This window comes from Saccostrea echinata, unplaced genomic scaffold (assembly GCF_033153115.1).
Source record: "Saccostrea echinata isolate AGI-Se365-2 ecotype Australia unplaced genomic scaffold, CSIRO_AGI_Sech_v1 ptg000049l, whole genome shotgun sequence".
In the NCBI taxonomy this organism is placed as follows: domain Eukaryota; kingdom Metazoa; phylum Mollusca; class Bivalvia; order Ostreida; family Ostreidae; genus Saccostrea; species Saccostrea echinata.
The window spans coordinates 1,546,048-1,560,462 of record NW_026889798.1 but is presented as its reverse complement, the minus strand read 5'-3'; the positions used below and the strand labels follow the sequence as shown (position 1 = coordinate 1,560,462).

General features: G+C 32.8%; 1 protein-coding gene and 1 long non-coding RNA gene across 2 annotated transcripts in view; one reads left to right on the top strand and one right to left on the bottom strand.

The window, feature by feature from the left end:
* The window catches only part of LOC133203253 (probable serine/threonine-protein kinase pats1), a 111,516-nt gene that overhangs the window by 79,164 nt on the left and 17,937 nt on the right, over positions 1 to 14,415 (top strand). The window lies entirely within an intron of this gene.
* Positions 12,852 to 13,771, bottom strand: LOC133203216 (uncharacterized). Its single transcript, XR_009723356.1, has 4 exons — positions 13,704 to 13,771; positions 13,473 to 13,581; positions 13,100 to 13,219; positions 12,852 to 12,929 (listed from the first exon to the last, which is right to left on the bottom strand). It is a non-coding gene; the product is annotated as an uncharacterized LOC133203216 (long non-coding RNA).

Genomic DNA, 14,415 nt, shown 5'->3' with positions numbered 1-14,415 from the left:
TAGTTCTCAAGGATTAAGAGTGAAAAATATATCTAAAATACCTGAAATGATACAAAAAAAATATTAAAATTTAAAATAAGATTCCAAAGACTAGTCCCTTGTTTGCAATCGTAACATATTCGAAATAATTTTTGGAAAAAAATAATGATTTTAAACAAAATTAATATATTATTTGTTTAAAATAATGCTGTTAGATTAGATTACAACGTAATTTCAATGATTTCGAAAGAAAATAGTGCATTTTACGTCGATAATTTAATATCGATGTAATGTGTGAAAATAGTTCTTGAGCAAGTTTGTGCTCTATAAAAACTTACGTAGAAATTGAACATAATTTGTGTGTGTGTGTTTTTCTTTTTTCTTTTTTAAAATATATATAAAGGGAAATTTCAATAGTCCGTTGCGTCACAAATACAAAAAAGCCAATAATTTTGTCCCATACAGTCTATCATGCATTTTTGAAAAGTCAGGTTTAGTTTATAGAATATATACAATTGCTCACATTGCACACATTACAAATGACTTTCAAAATTGGACTTTTATGGGGGCAGGGATATGCCTTTACCGTATAAAGTTCTTTAACGGATCGTTTCTTGTTTCTTTTCAAAGTGGATTCTTCCAAAAAATGAAATCACTTGACTTACGAAAAATCCGAATTATTTAAAAAATGATTCTGTCACGAGACCATTGTGTATTAACATTGTTCAGGTAAGTAAATACCGTGATACCTTTGTACACACTTGCTTACTCTTCTTTGAAATTCAATATCACAGCATCGGAATCATTGAAATATGATATATTGATATGATATATTGCTTACAAAAGCAGACGTTCTATTATTATTCTTCGTCTCCGTGTCTAGCATGAATTAAACTACAGGGAGAAGAGTTCTATAAAATAACCATTTTAGGAGTTTTATTTTCATTCATTTTTTACTCCTTTCAAGTTCTTTTTTCCTTTCTTTCGTAACATTGAGTAAACAAACGGATTGAGGAAGAAAAATCACAAAAGTCTGTTCGACAAGACAAATTCCCTAGTATTCCGTAGCTACGGCCTGTAACAGGGCTATTAAAGTTTTCTGCATCAGAGTTATGCTTACAGAAGGCATCTACTGTCAGAACAAGTTCTGAAGCCTCTACATGTATTAGGCAATAAGTTTTAAATTCCAATCTCTTTATGAACACCATGTCCTGTAAGTTCCTCAGACGCCGATAGGCGGCAGCCAATGGGGTTTCTGTAAAAACCTCTGCCTTTTTTTTTTTTTTTTTTTTTTTTTTTTTTTTTTTTTTTTTTGAAAAAAAGGCAGGTTCTTTTTTAAGAATGCGAATGTGATGAAGACCTAAATGTTTATTTAGATAAGATAGTGGTGAATCAAACGAGACACTGTGCATAATAGGTTTATTTAGGACCGATGTCCATGAGTACGCCCACGTCTCTGTGTATTTTTAAAAAGTCCCTGTGAATTGATATTGTCAGAAACAATCCAAAAAGAGAAGCATAGGCGGGTGATGAGTCTTGACGAAATTAAAAATCGATTTAGGCATCAAGGAGATGAAAAACTAGTGCTTGAATTGGCAAATGATATGTTACGGTATTATCACGATGCTGGGAAAGTTCTTCACTTTGATGAAGAATATCTTAGGAATTGCATGATTATTGATGTCCAGTGGTTTGTTAATGCATTTAAATTCATTATGACGGATAGGAATCATGTGAAGGGAATCCATGCCAGAAGACAAGATTGGGATGAATTCTACAAAACAGGATATTTAAAAGATTCCCTTCTTAGTAATATATGAATATCAGAAGATGAAAGACTTTTGAGAACTGAAACGTCATCAAAGAATGCTGAATTTGGAAAAGATCCTCGTTTTCTATTGTACCACAAAGAACAATTATTGTTGTACATGCAGAGATTTGGTTTGATTTCTAGTGAAGGCAAGACACACTACATTCCTTCCATGAATAAGAAGGACTTTGGGGAAACACAGAAAGAGATAATCAAGAAGTCGAATTCAAAGTCCTCTGTCCTTGTATACTTGTTCGACTTTTTGCCGTATTTCTTTTTTATCGTTTGGTTGTAGCATTGAGGCATATCAAAAATCATAATATTGCCATAGCAGTTACTCCATCTACAATTCAACTTCAAATATTTCAGTCCAACTCTCAAATTGCAATGCTCCCTGAAGTGATATTGGCTATTCGAAAAAGAAGTGAATCCATGTTACAGAGTGTGACTAAATCTTTCCACAAATGTATAACATACGAAGTGGGATTTATTTGTGATGGAGAAGAACATCAAATTCTAGGCAGAGAAGTTGCTTACAATTTTGTTGAAGAAAGCAAGGTGGGAAGTGGGAAGTGGAAACCAGATGACATGCGCTCGACATCAAGTGGAGGGTTTCCACACCATAAACCCTGATTATTTGCTTAAGTATTGGAGATAAAAACCATTCTTTTCCAGTTAAAACGATCTAAAAATCCTTACGTATTGTTTTTCCTAACATTTACTCTTTAGAACTTTTTTTTACTTGTTTATATAGCTTTAACTAATGTTGATGCAGTCAAGTATTTTTTTTTATATTCGTAAACATGTAAGCTTTTTTTGTTTTGTTTTTGTTTTTTGTTTTTTTTTTTTTTTTTGGTTTTTTTGTTTTGTTTTTTTTTTTTTTTGGGGGGGGGGGGGTTTGGTTTTTTTTTGTTTTTTTTGTTTTTTTGTTTTTTGTTTCTTTTTTTTTTTTTTTTTTGTTTGTTTGTTTGTTTGTTTGTTTTAGGTTTTTTTAAAATTTTGCTTGCAAATAATAATTTGATTCCATGACCTCTTATTCGATGCAAAAAAGCTAGGTACAATGTGTTTGCTTGACGCCAGCGTCGGGCAATAAAAGGATCAATTTATCTATGATCCGAATCTAAGGGATCATACTTAATGATCTAGATTTTGTGCAGGCTGATTTACATCGGAATTTGTTACCTGCATTTAAACAAGTTTGTAGAAGAAAGAATCATATTAATGATGCAAAATCATGATGTGTTTACTTTTTTTTTTTTTTTTTTTTTTTTTTTTTGCATGCACTACCTAGGCCTGTTTTCTCTTTACGATTCTTTATACGGACATGCCAGTGTAACATTTCTTCTGCGTTTCTAGACTACTGGATCAGTCCATTTTTCCTCTACAAAAGGGGTAACACAATCATTTTGCGCCAAATGTCACGAGTAAATTATCTTCGCGCATTTTTCCTGGATTGTTCAATTGAATTGATGTGATATTTTCTTATGGAAATAAATAAAGTTTGTTCTTTTAATCTCATTCTTAAGCTTCAGATATTTTATTAACTACAAATTTTATCTTATTTTTAAATAACGTATTGTATATGGGCAGGCGACACTAAAGCAATGGATTTGCTAAGTATTCTTAATACAGTAAAAATCTTTTATAAGGTATCTCTGGGGACTGTGATAAATCCTACATTATAACCGGTGTACGTTATAAACGGAGACCGGAAGTACTCAGAACACCTTTACCGTAAGCATTTTTCAAACCGCTAGTGTGTTACATGTATTAATATTTTAAAGTACGTATAGTATATAAATAAACGACTTACAGGTATATTTGGTTTCATTTCTTATATTAAGAAAGATTAATATTCAGTAACATTTTATTTTCACAAAGTATAAATTATATCAAAACCCACTTGTGCTGTACAATCTTGATGATCGTCAGATCATATAAAGAGTCCGTAATGTTTGTCTGAAATATTTGACATTTATTTACAAAAGTCTCCAGAGTTGCCAGAGTTGTCAAAACTTCGGACTAATGCCCTTTGATCGTCTGGGTAGATGGTATGCATGTGTCAGGGATGGCCTCGTCGTCCTCGCTGTCGTCGCGGTCTACTATTGAATCAATGTATTTTTCTTTCACTAGTTTAATTATATCATTTTCGGTAATATTTCTATTTACTGACTCAAAGGTTAATTTTTATTCAAACAATTATGAGTACATCTACTCGATGAACTTTATTCAATTTATTATAAATACATCTACCTGAAACAACAAAGATATCTCGTTAGAAAAACACCCATTACGGAGAAGCTATGAAGTCAACAAACCGTGACTAATCCGAAGTCACTGAGCTGGTAGAAAACTCTGAAAAGGTGTGAAACCACGTGTCAGAATACGTTATAAGAGGTGAAATTACGTAACGGGACCAAATTTCTAATACTTTATAAGCGATCTACGTTATATACAAATACGTTGTAAGCGGCGTTTTTTTCAATGAAATATATAGAAACTTTGCCGGGACTACGGAATGGCTACTTTACATCCGGAGATACTTTATAACCGACTACGTTATAAAAGAAGTTTACTGTATTTTGTTTCCCCATTATCCTATAATGGAGCTCCCTCCACCTGGTAAATGGGGCATCCCTTCTTGATTCGTTTTTTTTCCCTTTTCTTTCATGGCACTTGATTCCACATTTAATGTTTTGGAGGTCCGTGTTTGCTTTGCTCCTATTTTGTAATGTTTAATGGACTTTTGAGCTCGAATACTGTTCGTTATCTCCACATATTTCATTTCAATATTACAAACTAATGTATGTTATAAATGACCAAACAGTTGCTTGTCATAGATATTCATTAATTTGCAATGTTTGGTTATGACATTTTATAAAGTCAATTGTACATCTTGTGTAAAAAGTTACGCAATTATATCGCTCCTTGATGATGGAAACGTTTTGCACTTCTGTTGCTTATACGTTCCATAAAAATTGATTGCTTCAGTCAGGCAGGCTTTTTGAAAAGCTATTACTTGTAGACCTTTAAATCACGCTGTACCAATTTTAATGCCATGTCATGTAGAACATTATATATTCTTTTGTTTTCTTTTTCTACGCCTGTGATTACAATATATGTGTATTTTGAAAAGAATAATTTTTATCTCGCTTAATAAAATAATTATGAAAAAAATGTTCATGTAAATACATGCTACGGATATAATGATAAATACTTTCGGTGTATTTTCACCAGCCAGTAAAAATTTTTATCATAATAGTTTTAAAAATTAAATATATATTTAAACTAGAATGAAATTTGCCTAGTATAAATTGTCAGCCTTTAATGATAGCAGTCATCACCCAGGATTGACTATAACTTCAAAACAGTTTGATACAGATTTGTTCATTAATCTCGGGGAATAATTTTACTGCTCTCTTAAATCTTTTTTATTTTGCAAGTACGTTAATAATACAACATGTTTAAGAAATAAATTAGTTTATATATATCTACCTGTAAAATTGATAATATATTTTAGGTTTGTAGATTTCGTTTTGGATCAATCACTATTCGTTATATTCTTTTATTTCCTTTCATAAGGCAGCAAAAAAAATCTTTAACCATTTCTCCTTTTTAGAATCCCATGACATTATTATTCAATGAGAAGCATATTTTAAGTATGCGCATCATCAAAATCAACTCTTAACACAAACATTATCCAGAAAAGATTTTTACTTCAAAACAAACATTACTTGTAGACAGAGGTGTTATTTAATCCCGACAAGAAAGATAAAGATTAAGCTATGCATCTTCTTCAGGAGACAATTGCAAGTTCATCAATCACGGGGGACTTACTACAGCTTTCACCGTTTACAATAGGGACATTTTTATGGAAAGCCATAAGGGATCACCATGTCATTCTATATCTTTCATTGTAAATCAATCCTGGCCAGTCAGGATGGCTATCATAACCATGCCAAGATTTCAAACATGACCAAGCCATGATTTTTATCATCTTGACCAAGTCAGGGTTGATAACATGACCAACCTATCTTGACCAAGTCAAGATTTATAACATTGCCATGCTATCTTGGCCAAGTCAGGATTGATAACATGGCCATCCTATCTTAGCCGACCATCATTGATAACATAACCAGGTCAGGATTGATAACATGGCCAGTGGCCATCTTATCTTGGCCGGGTCATGATTCAATGTTGACCAAGTCAGGATTGATAACATATGGCCATCCTATCCTGGTCGGCCAGGATTGCATTGCGCCTGGATATATTACTTCCAAACGCAGCCAAGATTTCTTCAAGTGTCAATCCTGGCCTAGTCAGGATAATCTTGCGCCAGGATGTATGACTTCCAAACGCAGTCATGATTTATTCAGGAGTCAATCCTGGCCAAGTCAGGATGTATTTCCTCAAACGCAGTCAAGATTTAAGGATACGATTGCATTGCGCCAGGATGTATGACTTCCAAACACAGTCATGATTCGCTTTAGTAGGAAAATATGTAAGCGCTTCCCTAACGCCGAAAAACCGCTAAAATATGTACTGGGTTTTTCCAGCCTCCCCGTTCGGGTCATCGACAAGTAAGGTAAGTTCAGGTGATTTTTCACTTGTAAATCTTTATGAATAGCTTAGTGTGCTCTTCTAAATATGTATTTTACGTAATGGTTCTTTGGAATAAATTGTATAACAGCATTCCAACAATCAAAGACATTCTGCAGTTTTCATCGAGGAAATTCGAATTTGTCCACTGACACATTTGTTATACAATTAAAATAAATGGCCTTTGAATTTTTTATGCAGTTACGAACATGAAGGAATATGGTATTTTATTTGCATTTAGAATCAAGTTGTTTTACAATACATTCAAAAGAAATATGTTTACTCTCATTCAAATATAGAAAACTTTGGGGCTAAATTGGAAGGGAGGGGGGGCTTCATCCTGCTATATACAGATAATTTTTGCAATTTAAATTTAAACGTATCATTTATATAGATTTTTTTTTTCGTTTTAGTACCAAGTAACACTTATTTGTGTGTAGTGAACCATCAACATATTAAACTGCAGATCCATACCAAGACTGCAGAAGATAGATTTTTGAATGTAGGTTTTCTTTTACTTCTTGTAATTTTGGGCAAATACATTAAATTTTGAATTTTAATCATGTCTTTTTATGAAAAGATGCTTTTATTACATGTATTCATATTGATTAGAAAAAAATAATTAGTAGCAAGCAATGTTCATGAGACTTCTTTTATTGAAAAAAAAATTGTTTCTTGAAAATTTAAATATACATGTACATGTATCATTTTATATTATTTGCAGATACACATATATATGACTCAAGTATGTATATTAAAAATGTATGAACTATTAATAGTATTTTAGATTGACGCATGCTAACTGGGTACTTTGGGTAAGGAAAACCATTTTGCAGTAATTAGGAATGTGCAGCTGAAAGTGGTACACTTCATTTACAAGCATTTCAAATTTATAATTGTCTATATCTACTTTCTATTTGTTTTGACAAAAAGGAAACCAGCAATCATACATAATGGAATTATTTTATGTTTTTCAATGTCAAGGTCAAAGATCAAAGGCCAATACTGATGTCAGCTTGAAAAAAACCACTTTTGTGTATTGGATTTGCAAATAAAAGATGATGAATTAATTAGTGCACCAGTTTCAAGTCCAAAGGTCAGTACAGTAAAACACGGTTAATGTGAACATGCTTACAATGAATTGATGCTTATAGCGAATTGATTTTCATTGCCTTTGGCTTTAAATCACATTGTGAACTTAGCAGATATAATAAGTAATGTTTGTAATGAAGTTAACAACTTGCATTGATTTTCCTATTTTTTAAATTTATGTATAAAGTTAACATACAAGTTTCTATTTGTATTGCTAATCATGTATTGTTTCTTATTTGAAGATCAAAAAGCACCATTTAGGTCAAGGTCAACTCCAAATATTGGTTAAAACCTAATTTGTACCAGCAACTGAATCCAGAAGAGGGCAGTCTTGATAGGACACCCATAAAAGAGCTAAACAGATATATTTTACCAATATGTAGTTCAGAGGTTTGTACATTTATTATGCCCCCCTTCGAGGAAAGGAGGGCATATTGCTTTGCTGCTGTCTGTTGGTCAGTCTGTCTGTCTGTCGGTTCACCGACAGTTTCCATTCATTTTCTTTGCAAAGGTTAGACATACTGAAAAACTGCAATCAAACTTTTACATCTGAAAGCAATATTTTTAGGAAAAAAGACTGGATATTTGGTAAATAGAGAATGTGAAGGCTTCAAGAGTATAAAGTAAATCAGCTGTAAAGTAGCAAACTGGAGATAACAATGGCGTTTATTCTATGGATAATTTAATTGTTCCTTTTACATGCATTATGCATGGACCCAGAATTTTTTTCCAGGGGATGCACACCTACAAAAAAAGCCTCTCAAAAAAAGTTGACTACCTAACTATACAAAGTTGATAATTTTGAACACTCCTGGGGGGGAGGGGGGGGGGTTCTAGACCCCCTGGATCCATGCATGATTTATGACTTGTATTTTTCATTAATTACTTGTACATATTGTATGAAAGGGTATCAAGTTACTATAGGAAGGTGACATACAAGCTGATACAAATATATAAATCCTTCGTTTGAAATCAAAATGCTAGTTAGACTAAAGATGATAGATGATTTTTTTTTTCAGGATTGATGTAGAAGCCTGGATGCTTAGCTGTGCCACTGATTTCATTTCCTGTGGATATTGTGTGCTTGGTGCAATGCGATAAGAACATATAACCCATAAATATGAAAAGAGATTGCTTTGGCAAAACTCATTTTATATTTTAGAATAACTTTGTCAAAGATCAAGTTTGTTTGAATGTCATTCTGATGCAAACACATATTTTTATGCATAAAATCTTGTGACATGTACAGTATTTACTTAATGGTCAAAGGATCAAGACACTTGATATGGGTTTTAGTGAAGCACACTTACTTTGGTATTGTTAGGTTATAATTGGAATATTTTCACTTTGTGTAATAGCTTGACAATTGTAGATTTTATTCTCAGTCAAGATTGATCTTTATGTTTTACATCCAAACAATAAACTCTTTTGTTTTGGACAAAAAAATTATTTAAACATACAGACTTTATTCTGAAGACACACTCAAAGAAACAGTTACAGATTATTAAGGATAAATATCAGAAACAAACTTTTTTTCCTCCCCAAAATTCAGATGTCTTTGCTAAATTAGGTGATTTTCTTACTTTGGAAGTGATATTTGTATAGTTAAACAACTTACGTGTAATATATGGCCAAGGCACATTATTTGGCAAAAAGTGCAAAAATGCAACTTTACAGTTCAATATGTTTTTAAGTTTATAAAATGTATTCAGTTTTCTTGCTACAAAGTTTCTGGGGACATTTTCAAGAGTCTATTTTTACATTCTACAACATTAAAATTTATTGATTACATTTCCATTGAAAGAAATATTGAAAAAATTCCAGTGTAACTCTTCTGTGTGGAAGATAAGAAAAATTTGATGTGGTATGTATCTTTATTAATGTCACTTCCTCAAACTCAAAAGGTGTAGATTATAAAAATGAAAATAATGTGGGGCCTTGTATGACTGTCCATTTTTTTAATTATACATGTTTAAGGCCATCTAATATATATGATTCATATTTGGTCAGTATTTGAAAATTTATTGGGGCAATGAATGGGCATAAACATTTTAATATAATACTAACAATTTTTCACATATTTTAATTTTAATATTGATTATACATGTACATGCTCAGTCTGATCTATGTTTCATGTATCTTTTCACAAAATTATGAACACTCCAAATAAATTAATGTTTTAACTCTATTCTTTTTCCATGCAGACTTTTGTTAGGTCACCTGAGTCACTCAGGTGAGCTACTGCAATCTTTTTTCGTCCGTTTTCGTTCATCGGTCGTAAACTTTTGAACATTTTCAACTTCTTCTCTGAAACCACTGAACCGATTTCATCAAATTTTTGTATAGAGCATCTTTAGAAAAAGGGGGACAAAAATTGTGAATTTCATGATCCCTGCCCCTGTTGGGTCTCAGGGGGCCAGACCATTAAAATTAATGCAATGTTCAAAAATCTTCTCCTAAACATAAAGTATTCAAACTGTTACCTTTGCCTTATCCAAAATTGTAAATTTCATGGCCCCTGGCTCAGGGGTTCTGGTGAAGGGGGTGGGGGCTTTAGTGATTATATAGTGAAAAAGCATAATTTCTTTGAAAATATTTTATTCTGCTCCTGGTTTTAAAGCAAAGAAACCAAGTGTATAGTTATGATGAGCAAGAGTGCTTCTTCCAGAATTGTGAGTTTCATGTCCCCTGGGTTAGAAGTTCTGGTGTAAGGGTGGGGTTCTATAATATAGTGAAAATGCATTAATTCTATTAAATAATCCTCTCTCCTTCTTAGTGTTGAGCACAAAGGCTCAAAGAGCTAATGCTATGGCCATTTGTGCGGTGTGTGTAAACTTTTTAGAATATGGGCTATGTCTCTAGAACCCCTAGGCCGAATTTTGTCAAATTTGTCACAGAGTATCCTTGGCCCAAGGGCTCTCATTTGTACTAAAACAAGGAATGTGACCTCAAAACAAGGGGAGATAACTAGGGGAAAAAAAACAAAAGTACTGGTTGCTAAAAATCTTCTCAAGAATCATAGGGTAGATAATCTCCAAACTTACATACAAGGATGAGGATATGTTGTAGATTAAAATTTGTGCAAGGTACATGTATAACCCTGAGGCAAAGTGCACGGTTTCGACGTCACTTCAAAGTTGACCAAAAATTATGTTTTGTTAAAACTTTGATATTTTGCTTACTATAAGGACTCGGATAATCAAATCTTGATAGTTGATGCACCTTAGGACCTCGTATCATGCTGACTCAAAAGTAGGTCACAGTGACCTACTTTCTGAATTTTGCAGGCATTCGTTTTCAAATTGATCATCAAACTTTGTCAGTTGAATCTTGGGTCCTAGTAGAACGTCAACTGAAAAGTAGGGCACCTTGACCTACTTTTTTGAATTTTCCAAAACATTTAAGTTCATTTTTTCAGATACTGTGAGGATAAGAATTATCAAATCTTGTAAGTTGATGCATCTTGGAACCACACATTTATCATAATGTAGGTCACAGTGACCTACTTTTTGAGTTTTGCAGGCATTTGTTTTCAAGTAGTTTCAGAGGCATATTTTGAACACTTTAGGGCCTATGACCATCAAACTTTGTCAGTTGATGCATCATGCGTCCTATCAGAATGCCAACTGAAAAGTAGGTAACCGCGACCTACTTTTGAAAAATTTATGGCTTTAATTAAATATTTCAGGTAGTAATTGGTTTAGAATCATCAAACTTTGATAGTTGATGCATATTGGGTCCACAAAGTATGTCATCTGAAAAGTAGGTCACTGTGACCTACGTTTGAAATTTTATGGTTATAATTAAATATTTCAGGTACTAATTGGTTTAGAATCATCAAACTTTGTAAGTTGATGCATATCGGGTCCTCAAAGTATGCCATCTGAAAAGTAAGTCACTGTGACCTACTTTTGAAATTTTATGATTATCATTAAATATTTTAGGCATTAATTGGTTTAGAATCATCAGACTTAGTTGATGCATCTAGGGTCTTCAGAGAATGACAAGAGATAGTTGGTCACCATGATCTACTCTCAGGTACTAATTGGCTTAGAATCATCTTGGGTTCTCAGAGTGTTTCATCTAAAATGTAGGTCATGATGACCTACGTTTGGAATTTCAAGGCTTTATCTAAATATACAGGATACTTAGAGGCTTCAAATAGAAGTGATAAGTTGTACAGTTTATCAGAAGAGCGATTCAAGGCCCATAGGCCTCCTGTAAATAACATATGCAAAGGTAAATGACAGCAACAACCCCCCCCCCCCCCAAAAAGTAAAATGTTGTAAACAAGATGTAAAATGCATATTATCTTTAACACGAACAAATAGTACTCTAATTTATTTCTTTCAGTATCAAGGACTTTTTAAGATATTTTAAAAAACAATACTAAAATGCAAGAATAAAAGTTTTTTTTCATACTACATAGTATTTGCCTGAGAAACAAAACAATACTCTATACACATATACAATAAACAAAGAAACATGAGCCACATAGCTCACCTGAGTTACTTTGGTCCTGTTTTCTTTTGAATATTTCAAATAAAAAAAATATTTCTTCAATCTTATGAAAGCAATTTGCCCCTGTATAGCTTTTACACTTGGCCAAATGCATCGTGATTAGTCTTGGCCCTATTGTTCTTCAAAAGAAGATTGTTAAAGACTTCTTCTCTTTATTCCCCAGCAAAACTTGGATCCCCCATTATGAATCCACCTAAAGGGCCACGATTCAAACGAAGTTAATTTTGCACTACCCTGAGGATGCTCGACTAATCAATTCCTATGTAAAACTGACCTCTTATTTTAGCCCCAACATACCCCCTTGTGCTTTGATTTAATGACCAAGTTAAAATAAAAAAAAATAATTTCTGTATATTTTTATGTTAAAGTTAGATCCCCATCTTGGAACTATGCTACCCAGGGTTCTTCACATTTGAAAATTGAACCATGGAGGAAGCTGTGCAAAAGCAAAATGTGATTGATAGCACAAACCTGTGTTAGACTCTCTAAACTTCATTAATCAATGATCAATTGTAGCCTAGCTACCCATGATCGGCACAATTTGAAAAAATCAGAATTCACACTATCCTTTGTCATAAACCTTTCAACTTTTTGACCAGGAGGTTCTTGAGAAGATTTTTAAATAATCCCTCTCCCCACCCAATTTTTTCCCTTCTTGAAAATCTCCTCTTCAAAGGGGAGACCTGTGGTTTTCAAGAAGAAGTCTGAAATGATTACAGTTTATAGACAAACAGATGCTGCACAATGGATGATCAGAAAAGCTCTCGTGAGCTAACAGCTTAATCTGAGAAGATTGAATTCTATGTAAAAATAATTCAGTGAAGATCTCTTTCTTTACACATCAACATCTGTGTAGGTCAAACAAAAATACTCTCAATAGATGAGCGGTGATTCTGAAACTGGTAGAGTTGTCATTTATTGCCAAGCTCTGAAAAAAATTTAATCCATTTCAGTGCATATTCCAAAGTTTAGAGCAAAAATGTGACTAAAAATATTTAAAAAACAATTTCTCTTAAAATAGTTTGGTCCCCATCTGATTTTAAACTCCAATTTGAACAATATGTACAAACCTCTGAACTTGAAATTGGTAAACTATACCTGTTTAGCTCTTTTATGGGTGTCCTATCAAGACTGCCCTCTTCTGGATTCAGTTGTTGGTACAAATTAGGTTTTAACCAATATTTGGAGTTGACCTTGACCTAAATGGTGCTTTTCGATCTTCGAATAAGAAGAAACAATACATGATTAGCAATACAAATAGAAACTTGTATGATTATCATGTTGTAACTTTATATGTAAATTAAAAAAAATATGAAAATCAATGCAAGTTGCTAACTTCATTACAAACATTATTTAATATATCTGCTAGGTTCACAATGTGATTTAAAGCCAAGGACAATGAAAATCAATTCGCTATAAGCATCAAATTATTGTAAGCATGTTCACATTAACCGTGTTTTACTGTACTGACCTTTGGACTTGATGAAACTGGTGCATTAATTAATTCTTTTATCTTGCAAACCCAATACACAGAGTGGTTTCTTTCAAGCTGACATCAGTCTTGGCCTTTGATCTTTGACCTTGACATTGAAAGACATAAAATAATTCCATTATGTATGATTGCTGGTTTCCTTTTTGTCAAAACAAATAGAAAATAGATATAGACAATTATAAATTTGAAATGCTTGTAAATGAAGTATACCATTTTCAGCTGCACATTCCTAATTACTGCAAAATGGTTTTCCATACCCAGAGTCCCAAGTCAGCATGCATCAATCTAAAATTCTATTAATAGTTAATATATTTTTAATATACATGCATTAGTCATATATATGTGTATCTGCAAATAATATAAAAGGATACATGTACATGTATATTAGAATTTTCAAGAAACAATATTTTTTTCCAATACAAGAAGTCGCACGAACATTGTTTGCTACTAATTATTTTTTATTTAATTAATAGGAATACGTGTAATAAAAGCATCTTTTCATAAAAAGACATGATTAAAATTCAAATTTAATGTATTTGCCCAAAATTTCAAGAAGTAAAAGAAAACCTACCTACATATATCTATCACCTGCAGTCTTGGTATGGATCTGTAATTTAATATGTTGATGGTTCACTACACACAAATCACTGTTACTTGGTACTAAAAAGAAAAAAAATGTATATAAATGATACGCTTAAATTTAAATTGCAAAAATATAATGCAGTAGGTGTTGTAATTTATCTGTATATAGCAGGATGAAGCCCCTTCCAATTTAGCCCCATTATAGCCGTCGCAGCAAATTGAAAGTGGGGTGGCTAATTTAAAGTGGAGGGCTAAACCAACGAAAAAAGGTAAGCCCACCCCACCCCCAGCCCGAACGGTTCCGACGCCTATGCCCAAAGTTCTATATTTGAATGAGAGT